The sequence below is a fragment of the Galeopterus variegatus genome, unplaced genomic scaffold (genome assembly GCF_000696425.1).
Source record: "Galeopterus variegatus unplaced genomic scaffold, G_variegatus-3.0.2 Scaffold5584, whole genome shotgun sequence".
NCBI lineage: Eukaryota > Metazoa > Chordata > Mammalia > Dermoptera > Cynocephalidae > Galeopterus > Galeopterus variegatus.
Window position 1 is genome coordinate 8,364 of NW_007731695.1, and position 26,958 is coordinate 35,321.

Below are 26,958 nucleotides of genomic sequence, written 5' to 3' on the forward strand. Positions count from 1 at the left end.
CGGACACGAAAAAAGACCAAAAAAGGAAAAAAAAAAAAAAAAAAGAACATTTTGCAATGAAAATTCTCATGTGCAACTTTTAATCCTGTCAAATGGATTGATCTTTTTCTTTACTAATTAGATTCTTTGTTAAGTTTCAAATAAGGAATTACAGTATTGTTGCTCACTTTCAAGACATGCCAAACCACTCATAAGCTGAACAAGATATAATATTGGGAACAGGAAATACTTTAGTTGAAAACTTTGTATATCCCTGCTGGATCCTCGCTTGGCTTCTGATCTTTATCAAATCGCTGAGTGTCTCTGAGTCAAAATTTCTCTAATCCGAATTGACAATATATAGCTTATCAGGATAGCTAGAAAAATTATAATTTTGAGGAATTTTTTTAATGCTTTATATATATTGATGTTAGAATAGTTGTAACTCTACTCCCCACAGAAAGTTAATGTAGTCGGTTCTTTAATCATAGTACCCTTAAAATGTTTATGTAGAAAGAAAATGTAGCAAGGGAGGAAAGGGATATGGCTATTTTTAAACCATGTGTTGGGGAGACATGAAGAGTAAAATCATGAAATCAAATAGCTTAAATTACAATTTCAAAAAAAACCCCAAAACTACTTGATGTTGTCATACTCCAATATCTAAAAATATTTTACAAATAAAGAACAAAGAGAAAATAAATACTAGGAATTCTGAGGGAGCTTCTTTATTCATGGATCTATGATCCCTCCATTGCTGCTAAAATCTTTGATTGCAGAAATACATCTGATTTGCCTTTCGGAATTACTGGATATAGAATGGCATATCACTATTATTATCTTTTTCTCCATTCCTATATTTTGTGCAGTAAACAAGTCATTTCAGGCCCATTTTAATTCTTTATTCCTTTTTTTCTTTAGGACTTGTACAGATGTTCTGTGCTGCATAATCTTCCTACTGTTCATTCTTGGCTACATTCTTGTAGGACTTGTGGGTGAGTAAATACAGGTATAAGAAGATATTTAACATTTGCTAATGCAATAGCTAAGTCAACGTCAAATTTTTAACATTACTTGTTTTTTTCTGAAAGCTTTTTAAATATTGTTTATTGTCTTTTCTGGAGGGAATGTGCCTCACGAGGACTCATTAGGTAGCAGGCACAATAAAAAATTAACACAAAATAGTTTATTCAATGGCAAGCCCAAATTACTTAAGTAAATATAATTGTAAAGAAAGTAGAAAAAAGCTTATGGTTTCTTTTTAATCATTTTTAGCTTAGAAATCCCATTAAGCAGCTAATTATGTTCATGTTGTTATTTACTAATAAGAACTAGGGCCAAGATCAGTTTAGGTAATATATAAACTTTTTTTAATAAGCAAATTAAGAAGGAAGAATTATTAAAAATTTCACCAGATAATATATTGACATATAAGAAGTCCTGTTCTTTTTGCCCACCAGAAAGAGGTATCTGATGTTTATTGTTAGGTTAAAGATTTTTCTATGAAAGTGAAAGCAAAGAGGGCAAATATAGAAATTCTTTATTTGAATTTTTACAAAACTACCAGAGGAACTAGTGTGAATATTTTCTGTAGGGAGATTTTGCAATCGTATGTAATGTATCCTATGTTCTTCCCCAGAGACATAAGTTCTGTCTCTTAGATGTTGAGTTAGGAAACTTTAATACGCTATATTAATGGGTGGGGGCTGTAAACGCCAGATAGTAGCTTCTAGTACTAATAATTAATAAGATGGAGTTAATGTGGATAGAATATATTAATGGAAAGGAAGCTGTGCCCTACCTAGGGAACTGCTTTTCTCTTTTCCTCAGTTTTATCCTTGAATAAGAGAAATACCTTGAGAACAGCAATTGTTGAAAGTAATTTCTGAAAGATAATCTCGATATTACCATACAAAAACTACACAGAATTTAAGAATTTACAAAAATGAAGACAAGAAAATAGGGAGGAAGAGAAGAATAAAGGAGCATAAACAACAAGATTAAATAATATACTGTTCTAAGATCTCTATAACTTTCTTTTGTTATTTCTTAAAGTATTTTAACTTTTTTATTGAGTAGTATTGATTATACATATTTTTGGGATACAGATTTGAATATCAATACATGTATACAATGTGTAATGATCAAATTAGTGTAATTAGCATATTCATCATTACAAAACTTAATCATTTCTTTGTGATGAGGACATTGCTCTTTTCTCAGTATTTTAACTTCTAAATGTTAATATAGTTGTCCACAGATATGTACAATTATGTTTCAATAAAAAATTCCTTAAAAAAATAAACATTAATATAGCACAATTTAAAATCTGTAAATTGAATATTATAATAAAATGAATTTTCTTATACATTAAATGGAATTTTAGCTCCTTTGACTTTGAGACACATCTTTCTTGTCTATGTAATGTTTTCGATTTGTTTTTACTTTTAGTCATAGGATTGAAATTTGTTGCATAAGAGAAGTAGAATAGAATCAGGCAGATTCAGAGTTTCCTCATATTATTTGGTTGGCTTGGGCTAGTTATTTAATATCAGTTTCCTTACCTGGAAAGTATGGAAACATTTACATCCCCCAGGTCTGTTGTGAGGACTAAATGAAATAACACTCAGGTATACTACCAATGCTATGTAATAGTACTAGGCAGTAATTTGTTTGCTACAATTGTATAATGTAGTTGTTCTGAATTTTAGTAAATTTATTTTAAATATAATTTACTGTATTGTTTCTATGGCAACCCATAATTTTGAATATCAAAGTTTGAATGTCCACAGGAACTCCACCAAGATCTCATTCTGTGACCAGAATCTTTCGATTAGGAGGCCTTTTTCCATAATCAAATAAGTCTTACTTCTGTATCTCAAAGCCAGTCTGATGTAATCCACAGAGCAATGCTTTTTGTCCTGAAACAAAGCTGGAAAAGCCACTGCCCCTCTCCTGTAGACACATGGAGGAATGCATGCCATCACTCCCTCTGCAGCAAGATGACAAATTTGTCTTTTTGTTCAAGATCTCCAGATTCAGTTTGTAAATGTCTTAATTCACCTAAGGGAATTGGAGGATAACTGTACCTCAATGAAAAACTATCTTCAATATTAGATTAATTCAGTGATACCCCCAAATTAGCCCCAATGCCACTGATTAAAATGAGTGACTCACAAAATTGCTTTCCTCATCCTTGAACTACAAATGGCCATACTGGCTGGTGTCTAAGATAGATTTAACCCTTCAGTTATATCCAATGTTGAGTTAAAAGAAGCATGAAGGAAAATGATTGGCAGAGGTTAGTGGGAGTGTTAACAATTTTTTAACGTGAAAGAATATATACCTTTACTTGAAGGTGATGCTTAGTGAGTTTCACTGAAGTGTTATAAGTATTTCAGCATCTATTGCCATCTTTTAGTAGATCAGGGCCTTTGTGGACTTATCTTTCACCCGTGATCTTTTCATAAGGAGTGTTGCCATGAAAGAACCACGTTTCTCACAAAAATCTGCTTAGAAGAAACTGTCTTTGCCCTTTGTGTGGAACGTGGCTAGCTAGGGTAATACTTGAGCACAACAAAGGCACTTAATGTTCAGCTGATGAAAGGCAGAACCTCTGCTCAAGTGGATGAAGTGGAGTCTGGTAGGAGGTAATCAAATCTCCTTGAAAGATCAAACTAATTTTTATGTTAATAGTCCTCTTTTACCCTACTTCACTGATGATTGCTATTGAATTATAGTACCAACTAGAAAAAATAATAGGAATATTTATTATGCAAATTATTCTTTGCTATCCTTTTGCTCATATAACGTACACAATAATAGCATGATTTTAACATTCAGTACATTTTTATTTCGTTTTCTTTTTAAATGGATTTCCAGTTAAGTGAGTTAGTTCATTGTTGCACTTACTTAGGAAGCACTTTAAGTTGAAGTCCAGAGTTTGGTTTTTTTTTTTGTTTTTTAATCTTTCCCAGATATAATTATCCCTGTTAGCTGAGAAGATAGGATGTTACCAAGAAAGTTAATGCAAACAAGTCCAGAATGCTGTCACCGTGCTGTGAGAAGGCCAAGCCACATGGAGAAGTCATGTGTAGGGGTCCTGATCAACAGACTCAGCTGGGCTCCCAGGGATAATTAGTGTTCACTATCAGCCCAGTTGGGCTTTCAGATGACTGAAGCACCCATCAACATTTGACTGCATGACAGACCCCAGGGGAGAGCTGAACCTTTCCCCAAATTCCTGACTCCCAAAATCATGAGCAAAATAAAATTGCTGTAGTAAGCCAGTGTGTTTGGGGATGCAAGAATAGATGCAGAATAAAATGTCGTACCTGGAAGTGTGATGCTGGCTTAATAGATCCTAAAATATAGGCATTGGTTTTGAGACCAGGTGATGTCCAGAAGCCTGATAGCTTTTGAGGAGATTGTCGGTGAGAATTTGAAAAAAAGTGAGGAAAATGTGATTGGAAGCAGAAGGGAAGGACATCTTACTGTGTGCTGGTGAGAAGTTTGGCAATATTATTGCCAATTGTAATGTGGAAAGCAAGAAATATACCTAATGAATTTGATGACCTAGTTAAAGGGATCATCATTAGGAGAGGACCCAACTCTAAAGAAGCCTCATCCATACCTGGTCCTGACTTAGGTGACAAGATCCAGACCTTGAGCCCCTGAGCCTGGTGCTATAATTGGATGAGTATTCTAGGGATCTTTGGAAAGGAAAACTAATTGTATTTGGAGGGATGTAAAAAAAACTGTAGCCAGAGGGTGGGCTATGGGAGTTTTAACATATGGCTGCAAAATCTTTGCTATTCTTTTCAATGGGAAGTGAGATCTACGTTCCTTCCCGTTGAATCTGGTCAGACTTATGATTGCTTCCCTAAGAGAGAAATAAACCAAGCCAACGCAGACCAGTAAAGGGCCTTCACATGCAGGTAATTTATAGATGAGTACAAAGGATTAAAGGAATGCCATCACAGCTCCACTGAAGACAGTAGGTCTGAAAGTACCAATTAGAGGAAGGAGGAGGTTTACATAATTCATCCTTAAATCCTTCGTAAGAATGAGGTACAGAATAAACAAAATAGTTAACAATGAAGTGGTCAAACTTGACCCCATCAGTTCTGCTATGAAAGTTTATGTTCAATGTGTTGGGAATAATATAGTCACATGTCTACTTTTATTTTCATTACTTAAGGAAATCAAGCATATCATTTTTTTTTCTGACCTGAACTGTCCCAAAACACCAGGGAGGGAACAGTCTCATTTCCAGTTTCTAGGTGGGGAGAGAGATCTTAGAGTGTACGGAGCTCTGGTGGTTTGGTTGTGCCATTTGGTATCATTTCACATTTTATTGCTCATCTGGATCTCTTCACTACTGCTAGGATTCAATACGATAGCTTTTTAAGTCTTTAAGCAGTTCTCAGCCATTGCTCCTCACAGTGCGACCAGTGTCAGAATGGTTCCATCCAGGTGGCTTCTTGCTTTATCAGAACAGTCTTTTCTCTTAGGCCCTGCTATTAAGCCTGGGACACCAGCCAAGTCCCTTCCTTCAGGGCAAGTTCCCTTTAAAATATTTTTATCCCTTTTGGCCAGCAGACCTAATTCAGGGTCAGTCTGATCTACTCTAAGTTGAATCTCAGGAAGAAAGATTTGAGGTCTTGTCCATTCCTTTTCTTAAAGCAAGTTGGTTCTTCTCCACCCAAGAATATGGGGAAGAAACCATATTTTCATAACTAAGAGAGGTCAATCCAGTGAAGTTTTGAAGAACAAAGATAATTCCAAGATGCCTTTTTGGTTCTGACAATTCAGAGGAGCAGTGAACAGTTTCTTTTACTAATAAATAAACAAATAAATATAACTTTTAAATCCTTAATTTAATTTTTCAGCTTTATTGATGTGTGGTTGACAGAAAATTGTATATATGTAAGGTGTACAACATGTTGTTTTTATATATCTTGTGTTATGATTCTCACAATCAAACTAATTAACATATCCATCACCTGACATAATTACGTGTGTGTGTGTGTGTATAAGAGCACTTAGATCTACTCTCTTAGCAAATTTCTAGTATACAATACATTATTAGCTATAGTTACCATGCTATACATTAGATCTCTAGAATTTATCATCTTATAACTGAAAGTTTGTAAACTTCAATTAATATCTCCCCATTTTCCCCATCCCCCAGCCCCTGGCAACCACCATTATACTCTCTGTTTCTATAAGTTTAAATTTTTAGATTCCACATATAAATGAGATCATGTGGCATTTGTCTTTCTGTGGCCGGCTTATTTCACTTAGGGTAATGCCCTCCAGGTTTATCCATGTTGCTGCAAATGACAGGATTTCCTTTCTTTTTAAGGTTGAATAATATTCCATTGTGTGTGTCCACACACATATGTACCATAATTTCTTTATCTTTTCATCTGTTGATGGACACTTAGATTGTCTCCATATCTTGGCTGTTGTGAATAATGCTGCAATGAAAATGGGAGTGCAGATAGCTCTTTGAGATACTGGTTGCATTTCCCTCAGGTATATACCCCAGAAGTGGGATTGCTGGATTATGGTAGTCCTAACTTTAGTTCTTTGAGGAACCTCCATACTGTTTTCCATAATGGCTGCACCATTTTACATTCCCACCAACAATTTACAAGGGTTCCCTTTTCTTTTCTTTTTTTTTTTTGTCCTTTCTGAGACCGGCCACACCGTGCTCAGCCAGTGAGTGCTGTGAGCGCACCGGTCATCCCTATATAGGATCCGAACCCGCGGCGGGAGCACTGCTGCACTCCCAGCGCCGCATTCTCCCAAGTGTGCCACGGGCTCGGCCCAAGGGTTCCCTTTTCTTTACAGCCTCCTCAATGCTGATCTCTTGTCTTTTTTATAATAGTCATCTGTACCTCAGCAGGCATTCTGTTGTTCTAGTTTGGGAGGTTGGTGGTGTGTGCTCCATTCCCGCCGCCATTTTTAAACTCCGACCACAATATTGATTGTAAGGAGAAACTGGCAATGGGGAGTGATGATAACAGGAAGTGGCATTGTGCTTTTAGTCTAATTTGAAACTAAAATGAACGTACCTACCTATCAGATTACAGCTTGGAAATATTTATTTTAGCAAAGTAAAATCATGTATCCCAATAAAAAAGTAAGACACTTAAAAGTATTCTAGTTTCATTATTTTAAAAATTGTTGTAATAAACTTTTTATCAATGAAGAATGTATTGTATTTATAGATAACCATGACCAGTATTAAATGTCCTTTTGCATTCTTTACAAATATATACACATTTATAAGTGAAATTTTATACTTATGCTTCCTTTTGTTTTGGAAATCTTCATTTGAAAAAGAAAGCATTTAGTTTTGACTGTTACTTGAGCAGATTTTTTTAGTATTGAGTGAGATTTTTACTGCTTGTTGTATTTTGCTGAGTGCATGCCTTCCAGATGATTTTAAGTGGGATATTGTTAGCATGAGAGGGACTGATTTGTGCTCAAGGACATGACCCTAAACTCACCATTGGGTGAAAGAGGCCACCTGTGAAATGATAAACAATATTTTTCTTACCCAGGCAACTGGATACAGGGCTGCGTCCAAAAATGCTTCTATAGCAGCAGTATCATCAACACAGATTTTCCAATTCAGTATCATGTGTCCTATTATCTGCTTCATTGCATTTGTAAATTGCTTGTGTTAAAAAGCCATAAGCACAATTTGGCAGGCCTGTTCCTCACATATTAAAACAGTTAAAATGTACCTTTAAGGGATACAAAATAATGATTTGAAAGCCAACAGTCCCAACCAGAAGGTGTTTAGGGAATGCCTTAGCTGCCCCAAACAGGTTTGCAGTTAATTTTTAAGTGTCAATGCAAGCAGTTGGTCTAATCACATTTTCTCCTTGACAGAGGGCTTTTTAATGGCTGCAACTTCTGACACAACCCGAGAGCACAACAGGAACATGCTCTGCAAATGTTTGAAAATGAAAGATAATGTTAGATAATAATACTTGCTCCTGGTACTTCAGTAAGAAGCATACCCTTGATATGAGTGAAAGGATAATTTGTCTGAATAAAGTTTTCACCCATCTCTTACCAGTCTTTAGTTATCTGCCATGAATTACAGCAACAGAATTCTTTTACAAATAATTTCTCTTCTCTGTTCTCTTTCTCTCTCCTCACACACACACACACACAGAGAGAGAGAGAGAGAGACATGTGCACGTGCTCGAGTATGCATCAGCTTCACTTAAGTGGTCTTTTAAAGTTATTTCTACGATAGTGAGATAATGAAGGGAAAAGATGATTGATTCAGATTTTTATTGATCGCTGTGTAACTTTGTCATCTGGTTTTATTTACCAACATAACCCAGGCAGTTTAATTCTGGAGCCTATCCTCGTAACCACTATGCTTTATTTAATAAAGAAGATGAGTGAGGATTAAGTAAGGAAGGTTATGAGAGAGGAGGCAAACCAGAATCCCATGATACTTTTCTAGTGCTTTTTTCTCCCTCCTTCCCCTCCCTGCCCCTTCTGGTTCCACAGAGTTGGGCTTAAAACTGAGTGTTGGGGAACAGTTTAGGGGAATAAGTGAAAGGCAGGTATTCTTTTGCAAGCAAACATCACGAACAATGTGATACCTGCCTTCGCATACGCAGGGTCTAGCATGGTGCTGACACATAGGAGGCACTCAAAAAATATTTGTACAAACAATGAAGAAAAGAAAACATAAACTCCTGTCCTCATTATTTCAACTACTTCTTTACCTAAAAAATTAAAACAAAAAATCCCATTTTCTAATGTGAATCCAAATCTTGAACAGGTTGTAAATAGTGGTGGACTGACATTTATGTAGAAGAACCAGAAAAATAAGTATATTAAAGTAATCAGCAAAGAGCCAGACTTGCTAAAAAAGAAAACAACAAAGGTGTTGTGAAAAGCCAATCTGGTTTCTTGGTTATTTGGTTGTTCTTCTGTTGTCTTTCAATTCCATGTCTATTTTTTACAAATCTCCTTTAAGAATATGCTTTATCCCTTCTTTTGCCTCCTATTCTCACCCCTTCCAGTTTATAGGCTCTGAATTTTTAAAAGTGCATCTTCTCTTTTCTTTTGCTGTCCATATGGCAGTGAATTCTAACAAAAAGTCTGAAAATCTTATCTCTCTCTTTCTCTTTGAAATGAAGTCCTGAATGTCTTGCTGAATTTATCTAAAGTCCCACCCTGGGTAGGCTGGTCACTTGTTCAGACTATTAGCTGGGTATTTTTCATTTGCCCCCCTGTATGTGTTCTCTGGCCCTCCTCATCCTACCCTGTCCCTGGGGAAGCTGGCATCTAAGGATGATTGGCAGGCTGTCTTGTCCTCTGGCTTCAGTGCGGTTCAGCCTATGGGAGGTATCAGTGGAAGGTGGGAGGGTAGGAGAATGAGTTTATAGAATTTTCTCCTCTGGCTCTGTCGCTACACCTCTCTCCCTTGGGCCCCCACTCCTGTCAGTGAGCTGTCAGTGAGCACTCTCCATTCAGCTTCTCTCCCTAGATTTGGGTTATCCCTTCCTCCTCTGCCCCCTCAGGCCTAGGGACAAAAATGTTCCCTATTTGTGCCACACTCTGGGTTCTACGTCAACTCTTGTTTATCTTCCTTTGCTCTGCCATACCTTTGTAAATATTTCCTTTATTACACTCTCTTCAGTTATCTCGTCTGAGTGTTTCCTGCTAGGGGCCAGCTATAGTCTAGAAAACAGCACCCCAACCTTGAAAAGTTTTGTTTCCTATGAGGTAGTTTCACTGGGTCTTCAGTAGGGTATTCCACTGTTCCATAAGTCTAGCTACTTCTGGGTAATTGGGGCTCAGAGTTGTTCACTCACTGCTGACAAGTTTATCACATAAGCCAGGTCAGCTTTTGGGAGTAAAAGTCCATGTTATCAAAACCTACACACAATCTTCATTCCTGTTGTCATAATTTTTCACGAAATCATTAAACAAGTACTTTTTAATCTGATTATTGAAAGCTACCTTGACAGAAGGGTCTTTACTAAGCAGCCACATGAGACATAAATGTCTTCATATTCTGGGTCCAGTTAGAGGTCAATCCTAATTGTTTCTCAAACTTTCTTGCCATTGATTGTCTAACATTTTTCTTTTCTAGTCCATAATATCGTGGCAAAATCATTGGTCTCCATCTATAAATACATAAACTATTGAGGTCATCTATTCTTCCAGTCAAAGTAGACAACCAGAAAAATTTCCCCTGGTCAATGCCAACAGATCCTCCGTAGCCATCTATAAATTTGGTTTAAGTTTTTTCCTTCTCAGTCAGCAGATCAAAAGGACCTTTCCACACACCATAGGTATGTGTTACAGCAGTGCATCAGGAGTCAACATGCTTTTATTATAAGCAATCTTTTTATGTAACTTTCTTGTACCTTCATGACTTGCTCAAGTATTGTTTAAATATACCATTTCCACTTGATAATGGAGCGCTGCTTAACAGAACCAACTTTAGGCTTGATGGATCAGATAACACCCATTAAACATTATGATGGACAGCTTATGTCATTGGTGATCATTCAGGGTCCAGGGACTATTTCTCAAAAGAAGACTAGTTATTTCCTGAACAAACATGAATTTTCTCCAAAACCCTAGGGACTTCCACTGTGAGTTTCTCAGAGGCATTTGCTACAAGCCCCATAAAGCATCTTGCTCTTTGACAGGTATTTTAAGCACTATCAAATCTGTTCTGTCATGTAGACCTAGTGGTAAGCCTGCTTGTACAGTAGTCGCCTGGATTATCTGGCACATATTTTATTTCTCCGGGCCCTCCTCAAATTTGGCAACCAATAAGTGTTGTGCCTCTTTCAATAGCAGAAAATGCAAGGAGTGACAACTTCTCTTTCACTTTGGAGGAGAAATAACTACTGGACCCCTCTGGAACTTCACTGAAGTGGAACTTCTCTGTATTTTCATGAGATTTATCTCCTATCCATTAGCACACACGTGTCTTTATAAGGTATCAAGACTGTATGCTAACCAATATTCTCTAGATCTTACCAGCATGTTGCCATCAATGTAAGAAATTCATGTGGTATCCTGTGGATATTATTAAAAGGATATTATTAAAACCCTGTAGACTAAATTGTGGCATAAAGTTAGAAGGTCATATAACCTTGAGGGAAGAAAGTGAAGATGCAGTACTGTTCTTGCCAGGTGAAAGCAAATGCCCCCGATGTTTTCTGCTCTGGGAAAGGGGGAAAGTATTTGATAGATCAATTGCTGCATCCAAAGTGGCAGAGGCTGTTTTGATTTGTTCTAGTAGAGAGACCACAACTTGAACAGCAGCTGAAATTAAGGTCATGACTTGGTTAAGCTTAAGAGAATCCACTACCGTTCTTCAGAACTTGTCTTCTTTCTACACTGGCCAGTCAGGATGATATATAGTTTTCTTAGAAAAAATGTGTTAAAAAATAGTATTATACTAAATATGAGATGTGTTCATCTCTATAACCTCAGAGTCTGTATGTACCTGTCACATAGTAAGGCCCAATGAACAAATGACTAAATAAATAGGAATATGACAATTGACAATCAGCATGAATGAATGAATGAATGGGAGTTTGACCATGTTCTAGAATGGAATTTTAAGATAAAGCTTTTCATGTCAACTTTGTTTTAAGAACTAAGGTAAATATATATCAGATACTGTATAATTGAACTAAGGTAAACACATATCAGATACTGTATAATTGATTAGGCCCCAAGGAATATTTTAAATCAAGTTGAGGATTCCATGTATTAAATCATATAGTGAAGAACCAAAAATACTAAAATCCTAGAAATTGTAGCTATAAGTTTAAAACAAAACAAATCAAATGGGTGAGGATTTGTTTTCTAATTATTATAAATAATTAGTTTGATAAACAGAAAGATGGTTTAACTACTTCCTTTAAGTACATAAAAGATTTTAAAAACCTATATAGTGATTAGTTACCTATGGCTGCATAGAAAATCACCCCCAAATTTGGTAACATAAAATAACAAACATTTCTTTTTTCAGTTTCTGTCGTTGGGAATTTGGGAACAGCTTAGCTAGATGGTTCTGGCTCCAGGTTCTTTTGTGAAGTTGCAGTCAAGATGTAAACCAAGGCTGTGGTCAACTGAAGGCTTGATGAAAGTGGAGGTCCTGCCTTCAAGATGGCCCACTCACATGGACGTTGGCAGGAAGCTCTAATTCTCACTGACTGCTGACAATCATGAGGGTTTTCCTGTAGGACTGTATAAGTGACTTCATGACACGCCAGATAGCTTCCCATAGAGCTAGTGATCTAACAGGGAGAGAGTGACAGAGCGCAAAGAGGAAGGTGTAATACTTTTTATTAGCTACTCTTTGATGTCACCCAATGTCATTTCTGCTACATTCTATTTGTTAGAAGCAGGTCACTAAGTCCAGTCTGCCCTCAAATGGTAGGGAATTAAGTACCACCTTTTGAAGGAGAATAATCAAATAGTTTATGGACCTGTATTTTTTTTTTTGGGGTAAGAATATGACTTTATTGATTCTACATTTGGTGGTCAGTTTCCCCAAATAACCTATTTTTTCCTCATTGATTTAAAATACCACCTTAATCATTTATTAGATTACCATATATACTGGTTCTGTTCCTTGACTCTCTCATCTGTTCTTTTTTTTTTTTGATTAATTAATTTATTTTTTATTTATTTATTTTTTAATTTTTATTGAATCAAAATTGATTATACAAATTTTGGGGGTTCAACATTGAGATATGTTGATAAAATCAATATTACTAGCATATATATTGTTACAAATCATAATTATTATTTATGCCCCTGGTCCAATCCCTTTCCATCCCCCTTTCCCTCCACCTGCCTCCCTCTAATCACCCTAGATTTCCTTCTCACCCTCTGAAAGAATAATGGTTACTCTCTTGATTTGCTGCCCAACTGATCTGTCCAATGCTGAGAGGTGTGATCAGGTCCCCCAATACTATCATAGAGCAGATGCCTCTTCTATTACTCTGAAATGGGTTCTGCGGAGAGAGACATCCTCCTCCTTTCTTTATCTTTGCTGGTGACTCTCCTTGTGTCAATGCACTCCAGTGGCTGGCAGGTGATCTGCGTGGTGGTTGTGGCATCTAGCTGCCTTCATGGCAGCCATGGTTATCGTGGTGGCTGTGGTGGACCACCCACATGGAGAAGATGTTTTTGGCCTGCTCCTTGGCTGGACATGTATTTAAAAGCCATCACAGATGGTGATCAGCTGAATAAAAGTAAATAGGATTAAATTATAAGAAAGAACTCCATGATAGCATACCCTAAAAACATCTGGGAGAAAAAAGACAATGTGGAATCAATTTTTTTTTTTTTTTTTGACATTTTTAAGAGTGTGAGCAAACATCTAAATCAGTGGCTCTCGACTGGAGCAGTACCACTGCATAGAGGGTCTTTCAGAAAATTTGAGTTGACTTTTTGATTGTCACAATGTTTGGGGAGGGGTACTACTGGTGTTTAGTGGGTGGGGGACTGGGAACATAGAAGTCTTACAGTATTCGGGACAGTATAGCATAACCAAGATTGACCCCACTTCCTGTCTGACTTTCCTATGTCCCACTGATGTAGGTAAAAACTTGTTTTAAAATATTTGAATCTAGAACTTCTGTTTTAAAATTACAAATGTTATTTTTGCATGGTTTTAATAAATAACAAGATAATTTGAAGGAAGATTGTATTTTTTTGTTAGAATTTACTAAAATTTCTCATTTAGGAAAATAGTTCATTGACAACACCACTGTACAGCTGTTACATTCAACAGATAGATAGTGACTCAATCTATAGGTGCAAGCACCTACTTCCCTATGTTCCTACTTTAGTCACACTTGAGTATTTCATATTGATGTTCATACTGTTTAATTATATATTACTTATTTTTTCATTTACATTACTGTTATGACATTTTATAGACTTTTTAAGAGAAATTATGTTGCAGGTGAATTATGTTATCTGTGACTATTATTTTAAGATTAGAAGGGGGCATTGTAAAATATCTGTTATGAAAAGGATGTGTTAGGTATGTCGAGAACAACTGCTATACAGACTGGTGATGTCATGGCATTGTTAATCACCTTATATACGAAGCCCTTGGCATTCACAGGGAAGTATTCCAGAACAGATCCGTCCAGGAGAATCATAATGTGGGTCAGATGCATAATGTTAAACTTTCTTTTTTTGGTGGCTGGCCGGTATAGGGATCTGAACCTGTGACCTTGGTGGTATAAGGCTACATTTTGCCCAACTGAACTAACTGACCAGACTTTGTAATGTCAAGCTTTCTAGTAACCTAATTAAGGGCACAAAAAGAAACAGGTGAAATTACTTTTAACAATCATTTAATAGAATATTTTGTTTATTTAAATAGAACTAAATATCATTTCAGATGTGGTCAATATAAAAATCATTCTTTCTTTTTGTTGTTCACGCTATCTTTAAAATATGCCATGTATTTTGCACTTATAGCATGTATTAATTTGGATGAGCCATTTTAAGTGCTCACTAGACACACGACTAGTGGCTACCATATCAGACAACACAGTTCTAAAAGTTTTATGAATAGAAAAGTTCCAAGAAAGGGAGTAAATTGTGAGAGGTCTCTTTATTAACAGAGACAAAATGACTGCAGCTGCACATCTCATTTTCTTCCTCTTGTTTGCAGCTTTCAGCTCAAAGTCTTGCCATCCCAGCTGTAATACAGACCATCTGCAGCACATCTTCCATGCCAGAGCCTGCGTGGAGAGGTGTAGCAGCAGCTCAGAAAACACAGTCACCTGCTACAGTTCAGAACTAGAAAGTTGAGAAGGAGAACTCTTCCCTTGATACTTCCATCTTCATCTCCCTCTCCTTTGTCCCCAGACCCTCAGATCCCTCCCAGCCAGACACTCTTCCCTCACCCAAGTATGAAGCTCTTCTTCCCAAATGACAGTCTCCAAAATTACCTATGTCATCTCCTTCCTACATTAGGTGTCCAACATACTGCTGATTCTTATTTAGCTGATATCCTTGTTGTCTCCCACTGCTAACAAGTTCATCCTAATCTATCATTTAGCAAGCAGCATTGCAGCCACTATAGTCTGGTAGTTAAAACATGGGCCTTAGAGAGCAATGCATGTAGGTTTAAATCCTGTTTATACCACTGAAAGCTGTGTGATCTTGAGAAGTAAATTAAACTCTGAGCTGCAGTTACCTATATAAAATTTAGGTGAAAATAATACCTACCTCATAGGGTTGTTGTGAGACTCAACTGAGGCAATAGGTGTAATAATTTTGGCACAGCACCTGGCACATTGTAAGCAATTAACAAATAGAAGCTCTTATTATTATACTGCTTCCTCGATCTGTAATTCCTTGCTGACTTCCAGCTACATAATCAAATCCTAATCTTTTCAAAGTCTTTCTCAAGCCTCACCTCTTCTTTAAGCCATCTACAAACTTCGTTCTTTCCTTTTCATGTATTTCTTGAGAACTCTGACATAAGTGTATGTATTATGTTGACTTCTAATATAGGACACATTAAGTAAATTCTTTAACTGATTGATGATGAAAAAGGGGGAAAAAAACTATAGCAGATGCTGCTGATACCCAGCCCCACTTCCTCTCAGCCCGTCTGAATTTGTTTACAGTTATGGTGCACAGTTCTGCCATGCCCACTGCCAGGCATGTTCTACATGGTTCTGTAGAAGTTCCCAGTGGGGTACAGCCCAGCTGCCCACGACAGAATATCACTCGTTAATATGACCTTTACTGGCTTTGTTCCCTTCCCTATCTCACTTTCCTCACACCCACTTAAGCTTCCTGGAATCACCTCCCAAATAAACTACCTGCATCAAAGTCCTTGTATCAGACTTTGCTTTTGGGGAAACCCGAATAAGACAAGAACTAACATTACTGCGTCCATATTGTATGCCAAACACCATGTTATGCATTCAACTTTCATTTCCTTCTTTCATATTTTCAACATTCTTATGAGGTAGAGTATTATTATACTCAATTTGTAGTAACAAATTGGAAAGCCAAGACTCAAAATAATTAAGTGGCTTGTTCAGACTAATAGATAATATTAAGCAGCAAACCTAGCAAACCAAATGCTTCTTTAGGTGGCCATTTCTGAATTTAACAATTGTATGAAAAAAGAATAAAACATTTTAGACTAAAGCTAAAAGAAACATATTACAGAAAATAGGGTCAGGTAAAATTAGATCTATTTCTTAGGTTTAGCCAAAATGTGGCAAACTGAGATAATAGAAACAAAATAAAATAAAATAGTGTCTGAAGACATTGTACACTGAACACTTGGGTGTCATTTAAATGCCTTATTTGTAGTCCACTTTGTTTATTCTGGGAAGTAAAGATGGGAAGATAGGGCAGCAGAGAGCTACCCGAATGAGTCAGATTTCATAAGAAGGTATTAGAAGATGAGACTGATTTGGCCTCTATGACTTTGGAGAAAAAATTAGACAAAGGGAACGTCTCTGAGTGCTTAGAAACTGAAAGGAAAGGCTTAGATTGATGAGAAAAATATTGAGAAAAATTTCTCTTACATATTAAAATTCTCAATCAGAATTGATTTTTTTTTTATCTTCCCAAGTCCCACAGGCCATATACATAAGGTGATTGAATTATAACGTGACATGTCAAATCCAATAAATGTGGGTAAGGAGATAGCTGGGCAAATTTTAAAGGAAGCGAAGGACAAAGAGATATGTTTTCCATATGCAGAGGCAAGCATTAAATGACAAATGCACTTCCTAAGATTTTTAGGAACAATTATATTAATCAAACTGGAGAAGTTAGAAAAATTCAGCTAGAATTAGGGAGTATTATCAAACTTAGTTGATGCATGTTACTTGCTGTAGTCCTATGGTCTAGCTGTCAGGTCTGTCTATAATTCTTCAAAAATAAGGGTGATAAGCTCGTATGAGGTACAGTCCAACATCTTCATTTAAAATAATGTCAAGTCGTCTGTTTTCATGAAGTTTGAGAACATTCGATAGTTATATTAAGTTCTGAAATTGTCGACAACATGTGCGGTAAATCTTCGTTATGTATTGTCTGTGTGTTGCTGCTGTTCACCTTTACTATGTTATATAAAATTGTAAAGACTTAGTCAATTTGAATTGGGCATTGTAGTTTCATTCCTTTGAATTTTTAAGTTTTCACTTCTGTATAACCCAAAAGTATTACATCATATTATTTACTGTAAATTTATTAGCTCTGTTATGAAGTCATTTTATTTTGAACCCTAGAAAAAGTGACCTCTAGCCAACCAAGCTTTTATAGTGTGTCCTCTAATTCACATTTTAATAAATGTCATTTTCTAAGTGCATTACCTCATGTTTTGGCTACAGCCCAGCTGAATCCTGAGAGAATAAGAGAAATGTGCTTTCTGACAGATTCATCCATATTTTATTTTACTTTTCATTAAGAAATTACTCTTTGAAGAAAATCAATAATCTTCTGTGGCTGAGGGGAGAGGTTAGTGTGTTGAGTGTGTTGTAGTGCATTCTAATGTCTCAAATCAGACTGCCTTTAGCCAGCTGTTGCTGATGGAGTTTTTGTCCTTTCTTGTTCCTGCAGCCTGGGTACATGGCGACCCCAGGAGAGTGGCCTATCCTACAGACAGCCATGGCCACTTTTGTGGCCAGAAGGGCACCCCCAATGAGTGAGTATGGCCACATTTGCTTTGTGTGATTTTGCTGTCTAAGCTGGAATGTAGAAATCACTTTTATGTTAATCCTACTAGACTTTTTAAGAAGACTGCAATTTGTAAAGGAGGCCTTCCCTGTCCCTTTTCCTACAGACTGCTATAAGCAGTTGGGAAGTGTCATGCTATATGACTAAAGACACGATGTCATTGTTAGGCAGTATTTTATTAGAATGCATGGAGAGTCTGCTTAGTAAAAATACAATTATAATGGATGGATTGGACCAGTGATTTTATCAGAAGCCATATTTTGAAAATGCCCTATGAAATGGGCTATTAGAAGACTGAGTTGTGAGTAGCTGTTTAAAGCTAGACAGCACAGTTGTTGGAATTATTTTCATCACAGTGCCTATGGCTAAATCATTCCACTTTCCAAGGTGAGGGGTACACCCAGAAAGTCTTCAGTGCTTGGTAGGCTTTGCAAAGCCACTGGCTGCTGTGGACAATGCCCCTGAGTAGCTGAAACAAACGAGGAAGAATATTCCATCAAATTCTTTTCTAATGTTAATCATAACAGAAGTTTCCATTTCTGAAAGCAAATTTTCTATTTTTCTTTTTTTTTTTTTTTTCTAAAAAACGAACTAAGTAAACCAATAAGTCTCACATTTTTATAAAACCTTCTCTCCTTTCTCACTGGTCCATTTCTTTTCTCTGGATACTTAGGGTTTTTTCTAGACCTCCTGGTTCTTCAGAACCAATTCAGTTTCTATAAAAGCTGGTTTTACATGGTCAAAAAAAACAAAGCAACAACTTTCACCTCACAACAACAATGAAAACCATGGCTCAGACACTACAGTTATGCTTTCTATGCAACTGTGAAGCATATTATTCAGAGAGATATACGGATTTATAAAGTAGATTCAGGAAGAGGTTAACAAAACTCATGGAGTGGAATTATTACACTCAAAAAGACCCAGAAAATTCAGGGGAAGGAGGCAAATTCTTAATCTTAATATCAGGTTGAGTTATGGGAAATAAGTTGACTCCTACAAAGGTCCTCGTTGCCTATTAGAGACAACTGTACTGAATTCTGATCCATGGTGTTAAATCTTATTCTAACCTTAGTAACCCAAAAAATCCCAGACATTGCCAATAAAACCTTCACACTATGAGCATTAGGTGGTAAAAAAAAATCACACAAATCTCTAAATCTCTAGTTCTTTAAAACAGGCTATTTTTAAAAGGGCTTTTATAACAATAAGTTTTTCAGATCTAAGCCAGTGACCCATTTATTTCAAACAAAAATGTGACACTACAAATTTTACTACGTAAAGATCATTCAAAAACAATCATTGCTTAAAACATATACATGTTCATTGAAGTATTATTTATAATAACAATATATTGAAAACTATACAGATATCCAACAATATGTGGGTGATAGTAAATTATGGCCCATCAATTTAATGAAATGTAATGAAGCCATTGAAAATTATGTTCATATTTTCAATAATCAATTCTGTTCATCTTCCTTTATAGTTTTTGGGTTTTGTGTCATCATAATTACCTCCCTCCTTCTAAAAATAACATTCTCCTATGTTTCCCTAGTATCTTTATGGTTTCCTTTTTTATATTTTAATTTCTAATCTACTTGGAATTTATTTTTGTATATGGAATTAAGTAGAAATCAAACTTCCTTTTTTTCTAATTGCAGAACCAATTATTTCAAACTAGTTTGTTGAATAATATGCTCTTTTCCCCCTCTGATTTCTAACAAAATTATCATATAATAAATTTATATATTTGCTTCTGAACCTTCTAGCCTGTTCCAATGTATATTTTTAAGCACCTCAATTATTTTAATTCTTATAATAAATGTGTATTGATTTAAAAGTTTAGTAAGAAATTTACTTTGTATTATGCTTAAAATTTTAACAGTAAGTTAAAATGTTTATGAAAAAATCAAATTTCAATTAATATTAAAAATATTTGTAAGCATGAGTTTAATTGTATAAAAATGTATCTAGGGAAAATATTGAAGTAAGTACATCAGAATGGTAATATTATTAAAAGAGTGTGAAACCATCATAAAACTGAGCAGAAAGAAGTAAATCCAATTATACATTTCAAGCATGATAAAGATGGAATTTCAAGTAGTATAAGAAAGGTGGGGCCAGAGAGGCCCAAGATACGCAGAGACCACATGCCCTGCGGTGCCAGTGCATGACCCAGCAGGTAGGCCTTGCTGCCACCACCGGACTCCATCCCCAGCCTGGCCGAGTTCATGCTGACAGGAGAGGTGCCTCCCCGGAGAGGCCCAGGACCCAAGGTGTCCATGCACCCAAGGCACCAGTGGGCAACTGAGCAGCCACTGAGGCAGCCGTGCCAAATTGGAAGCCCCAGCAGCATCTTAGCCAGACAATAGTATCAAACCAGTGGACCATGAAATCCCCTGCCATAATGACTAAACATCAAAGGAAAGATACCAGAAATACAAAAAATCAAGAAAGTACACCACCAAAGGGTAATAACTCTCAAGCTCTAGATCATATAGATCCAGACAAGAAGCCTTGAAATGTTTGACAAGGAATTTCAAGTGATAATTCTAAGGAAACTAAATGAGATATAGGAAAATTCAGCTAGACAACACAATGAAATGAGGAAAAGTATATAGGACCTGAAAGAAGAAATGTACAAGGAAATCAATGCCCTGAAAAAGAATGTGGCAGAGCTTGTTGAGCTGAAGAATTCATTCAATGAAATAAAAAATACAACAGAGAGTTTAACCAGCAGGCTTGCAGAAGCAGAAGAGAGAACTTCTGACCTTAAAGATGGGCTGTTTGAAATAACACAGGCAGACAAAAAAAAAAAAAGAGAGAGAGAAAAGAATTAAAAACATTGAAGAAAATCTAAGAGAGCTATCAGATGACCTTAAGCGTTCAAATATCTGAATCATGGGTATTCCAGAAAGAGAGGAAAAAGGAGATTGTATTGAAAACATATTCAACAAAATAGTGGCAGAACACTTCCCAGGTATAGGAAAAGACACAGATCTTCAGATTCAGTAAGCTCAAAGATCCCCAAACATATTCAACGTAAAAAGGTCTTCTCCAAGACATGTTTTAGTCAAATTGGCAAAACTCGATGACAAAGAGAGAATCTTAAAAGCTTCAAGAGAGAAGCATCAAGTTACCTATAAGGGAGCCCCAATTAAACTAACATCAGACTTTTCATCACAAACCCTAAAAGCCAGAAAGGAATGGGATGATATATTTAAAATACTAAAAGACAGAGAATGTCGGCTAAGAATACTCTACCCCACAAGGCTATCCTTCCAAAATGAAGGGCAAATAGTATATTTCTCAGACAAACAAAAACTGCAGGAGTTCACTACCACACGACCACCGTTACGAGAAATTCTCAAGGGAGTACTGGGTTTGGTACCTGAAAAACAACTACCACTGCCATAAAAACCCAAGAGAAATCAAAACCCACTAGTATAATAAAAATGGCATCCATGAAGAGAAAACGAACAAACAAAAAAAGCCTATCTACAACCCAAGGAATCAACAAATACACAACAGAAACAGTAAATCAGAAAGAATGGAACAAAAGACACCTAAGACATCCAAACAAAAATCAATAAAATGCTAGGAATAAATCAACGCTTTTCAATAACAACTCTTAACATAAAAGGCTTAAATTCCCCAATCAAAAGACACAGACTGGCTGACTGGATTAAAAAGGAGGACTCAACTATATGCTGCCTTCAAGAGACCCACCTCATCCACAAAGACTCACATAGACTAAGAGTGAAAGGGTGGAAAAAGACTTACAATGCAAACAGAAATGAAAAATGAACTGGAGTAGCTATTCTTATATCTGATAAAATAGACTTTAAACTAAAAACCATAAAAAGAGATAATGAGGGCCACTACATAATGATAAAAGGATTGATCCATCAAGAATACATAACAATCATAAATATATATGCACATAACAATCATAAATATATGCACACCCAATTTTGGAATAGCCAGATTTATAAAGCAAACTCTATTATATCTAAAGAAGGAAATAGACACTAATACAATAACAGCAGGGGAACTGAACACCCCACTATCAATATTGGACAGATAATCTAGGCAAAGAATCAGCAGAGAAACATAAGATCTAAACAACATACTAGAAAAATTGGACTTGGCAGATATCTACAGAACGTTCCATCCAACAAGCTCAGAATATTCATTCTTCTCATTAGCACATGGATCATTCTCCAGGATAGATCACATGTTAGGTCACAAATCAAGTCTCAACAAATTCAAAAAAAATTGAAATTATCCCATACATTTTTTCAGACCACAATGGATTAAAATTAGGAATCAATAACAAATGAAATTCTGGAAACTATACGAACACATGGAAATTAAACAGCATTCTACTTAATGACATATGGGTCCAAGAAGAAACCAAACAGGAAATCAAATATTTATTGAAACTAATGAAAACAATGATACATCATACCAAAACCTGTGAGATACTGCAAAAGCAGTACTAAGTGGGAAATTTATCACATTAAATACTTACTTCAGAGGAATTGAAAGATGGCAAGTGAACAACCAAACACTGCACCTTAAAGAACTAGAAAAACAAGAACAATCCAAACCCAAAGTTAGCAGACAGAAAGAAATCATTAAGATCAGACCAGAACTTAATGAAATTCAAATCCAAACAACGATACAAAAGATCAATGAATCAAGAAGTTGGTCGCTTTATTAATCAAGATTAATAAAATTGACAAACCTTTAGCACAGCTAACTAAAAAAAGAAGAGAGAAGATCCAAATAACAAAAATTAGAAATGAAAAAGGTGATATTACAACTGATACATCTGAAATACAAGGAATCATTTGAGACTACTATAAACAACTATATGCCAAAAAATTTAAAAATCTGGAGGAAATGGATAAATTTCTGGACACAAACAAACTACCAAAACTGAGCCAAGGAGATGTAGAAAATCTGAACAGACCAAAAACAATAAAAGAGATTGAAGGTGTTATCAGAAGGGTCCCAATAAAGAAAAGCCCAGGACCAGATGGGTTCACAGCAGAATTCTACCAAACATTCAAAGAGGACTTGACACTAATTCTCTACAAACTATTCCAAAAGACTGAAACAGAGGTAATTCTCCCAAACTCATTCTATGAAGCAAACCTCACCCTGATACCAAAGCCAGGTAAAGATACAACTAAAAAAGAAAGCTACAGGCCGATATCCTTGATGAATATAGATGCAAAAACCCTCAATAAAATACTAGCTAACAGAATACAGCAACACATACATAAAATTATAAACCACGATCAAGTGGGATTCATCCCAGGTATGCAATTTTGGTTCAACATAGGCAAATCAGTAACTGTGATACACCACATCAATAAAATCAAACACGAGGACCATATGATCATCTCTATAGATGCTGAAAAAGCATTTGATAAAATTCAACCTCATAAGTTAGGTATAGATGGAAAGTATTTCAACATAATTAAAGCCATATATGATAAACCCACTGCCAATATCATCTTGAGTGGGGAAAAGGTAAAAGCTTTTTCTTTAAGAACAGGAACTAGACAAGGATGCGCACTCTCACCACTCCTGTTCAACATAGTGTTGGAAGTACTAGCCAGAGCAATCAGAGAAGAGAAGGAAATAAAGGGCATCCAGATTGGAAAAGATGAAGTCAAACTGTCCCTGTTTGCAGATGACATGATCCTATATATCAAACAGCCTAAAGCCTCTACAAAAAAACTCTTGGAATTGATAAATGATTTCAGCACAGTAGCAGGATACAAAATCAACACACAAAAATCAGTAGCATTTCTATTCACCAATAGTGAACAAGCAGAAAGAGAAATCAAGAAAGCCTGCCCATTTACAATAGCCACCAAAAAAATAAAATACCTAGGAATTGAACTAACTAAGGATGTGAAAAATCTCTATAACGAGAACTACAAACCACTGCTGAGAGAAATTAGAGAGGATACAAGAAGATGGAAAGACATCCCATGCTCCTGGATTGGAAGAATCAATATAGTGAAAATGACTATACTACCCAAAGTAATATACAAATTCAATGCAATCCCCATCAAAATTCCAATGACATTTCTCTCAGAAATGGAAAGAACTATACAGTCATTTATCTGGAATAACAAAAGACCAAGAATAGCCAAAGCAACGCTGAGCAAAAAAAAATAAAGCTGGAGGTATTACTCTACCTGACTTTAAACTATACTACAAAGCCACAATAACCAAAACAGCATGGTACTGGTACAAAAACAGAGACACTGATCAATGGAATAGAACAGAACACCCAGAAATCAACCCACGCACTTACTGCCATTTGATCTTCGACAAAGGCACCAAGCCTATTCACTGGGGTCAGGACTCCCTCTTCAGCAAAGGGTGGACAAAGGCACTAAGCCTCTACACTGGGGAAGAGACTGCCTCTTCAGCAAATGGTGCTGGGAAAACTGGATATCAATATGCAGGAGAAAGAAACTAGGCCCATACCTTTCACCATATACTAAAGTCAACTCAAAATGGATTAAAGAATTAAATATACACCCTGAAACAATAAAACTTCTTAAAGAAAACATAGGAGTAACACTTCAAGAAGTAGGACTGGGCACAGCCTTCATGAATACGACCCCAAAAGCATAGGCAACCAAAGGAAAAATAAACAAATGGGATTATATCAAACTAAAAAGCTTCTGCACAGCAAATGAAACAATCAACAGAATAAAAAGACAACAGAGTGGGAGAAAATATTTGCAAAATATACATCTGACAGAGGATTAATATCCAGAATGTACAAGGAACTCAAACAACTTTACAACAAAAAAACAAGTTACCCAATTAAAAAATGGGAAAAAGAGCTAAGTAGGCATTTCTCAAAGGAAGATATATGAATGGCCAACAGACGCATGAAAAAATACTCAACATCACTCAGCATTCTGGAAATGCAAATCAAAACCACACAGATACCATCTCACCCCATTTAGGATGGCTAATATCCAAAAGACTGTGAATGATCAATGCTGGTGAGGTTGCAGAGAAGAAGGAACTCTCATACATTGTTGGTGGGACTGCAAAATGAAGAGAGAAATACCACATGTTCTCACTTATTTGTGGGAGCTAAAAATAAATTTAAAAATACACAAATAACCGGGGGAGGGAGGGAAGAAGACACAACAATTACAATTCCTTGAAGTTGATACAACAAGCGAACAGCTATGAGGTTGTTGGGATGGAGGGGGAAGAGGGAGGACGGAGGGAGGTTTCAGTAATGGGCCACAATAATCAACCACATTGTATATTGACAAAATAAAATAAAATTAAATAAAATTAAAAATAAAAATTCAAAAAAATATAGGTGGATTATTAAATAAATGGTATTGAATTAACTGAGAGGCATTCATGAAAATAAAATAAAGTTGGATATTTATGTCACCCCATATACCAAAATGCATAATGAAACACTGAAGATTTTGTATGTAAAATATAAAATCAGAAAAATAACAGAAGAAAATGCAGGGATATATTTATAGAATTATGGTGTTTAAAAAACTTTTTTCTAAACATAATACTAAAACCAGAAAACATAACAGAAATTTTGAAAAATTTTAACACACCAAGTGAAAAAGACAAATGGCAATCCAAGAAAAAGAAATATTTTCACCATATATATTTGACAAAATGAATCAATAGCTTTATTATATAAATTGCTCTTATGAAATAAAAAAGAAAAAGATCATTCAATATAAAAGGGGGCAAAAGTTATAAACAGGAAATGGCTAATAACAATAGAAAATGCTGTTCAAATAGAGTTAAAAAAAGAAATGCAAACTAATCAAGATGTTATTTTAGCCTATTAGGTTGTCAAAAAAATTAAAAAGATTAAAAGTCCAATGTTGGCTAGAGTGAGTAGAAATAAGCACCTCATTTTCTACTGGTGGTAGTGTAACGAGATAATATATATCAAATTTTATCCAATATTTATCAACTTATAAACTCTTTTTGATTCAGCAGTTTTCTTCCTAGAACTTTATCTAAGAAAATTTGCATACATTTCCTATTATTATAGGTACTATGTAATAGTAATAATAAAATGGAAACAGCCTAAATGTCTATCAATAGGAGATTGATTAAATGAGTTATGATACAGTCATATAATAAAATACCATTTAATCATTAAAAATTATTGTGTAGGTATATTTTGTGGCATGGAAATGTGCTCACGATATATTGTTAATTCAAGTAATCAAGTTATTAAAATGGCATGTATAGTATACATTTTTTTAGGCATGTCTGTAGACTGCTACACTTTATACTTACATATATAAAAACACCTGTGCATTCAAGGAAAAATGTCTGAAAGGATATACATATGCTTATAGTAATTATTACTGGGTAATGAGATTAAATTTTTATTCACATATTTATTGAGCCTCTGTTATATCCCAGACGTGTCTAAAGGCTGAGGTTATAGTGTAAACAAGGGGACAAGCTACCTGCTCTCCTGAAGCCTACGATTCAATTAAAGGGAAATAAGCAATAAAGATGTAAATAAACAGGATAACTTCAAATAGTGGTAAATACTATGAAGAAAAAAAAAAAACAGGTATCTTGATAGGGAATGGCTGGTGTGCAGTGGGAGATAGTTACTTTGTGTTTGGGGGATTGGGGAAGGGCTTTCATGAGGAGGTGATTTTTGAACTGAGATAGATTAGGGAGAGGCCAGCCCTAGGAAGGGCTTTCAAGCCAGAGGCAACTCATGCAAAAGTCCTGAGGAAGAAATGAGCCTATGATACTCCAGGAACAGAAAGAAGCCCAGGAGGCTAGAATGTAGTAAAGAGTGGAGTGGAGTGAGCAGATGTCTGAGAAGCAGGTGGGAGTCAGATTTTGTGGGTCTCACTGGCTCTGCTAAAGTATTTGAATTATGTTTGAGTGCAGGGAAGGCATGCAGGAAAGGTATTCAGCATGAAAGTGACCCAATCCATTTTACATATTAAAAATACCATTCTTGCTGCTTCTTTATATCTTCTTGAACTGTTTCAATTGTTTACAGTAATTATGAATAAAATTATGAGTAGGTTTGATTTTCTTATTTATCTGCTTACATGCATTGCAAGTTTCTACCAAAAATATTTATTACTTTTATACTCCTCCCACATTTTCCAAATATAGAGAAATTTTTTTTTTTCCTTTTTGTCTTTTTTC

General features: G+C 35.8%; 1 protein-coding gene across 1 annotated transcript in view; it reads left to right on the forward strand.

Annotated features, from left to right (window-relative positions):
- The first annotated feature begins 904 nt into the window (after positions 1-904).
- SLC44A5 (solute carrier family 44, member 5) overlaps positions 905-26,958 on the forward strand; it is a 73,312-nt gene continuing 47,258 nt past the window's right edge. Inside the window, exons 1-2 of the mRNA XM_008589672.1 lie at positions 905-974; positions 17,614-17,698. The gene's annotated coding sequence lies outside the window, so the exon portion shown is untranslated. The remainder of the gene's footprint in view (positions 975-17,613; positions 17,699-26,958) is intronic.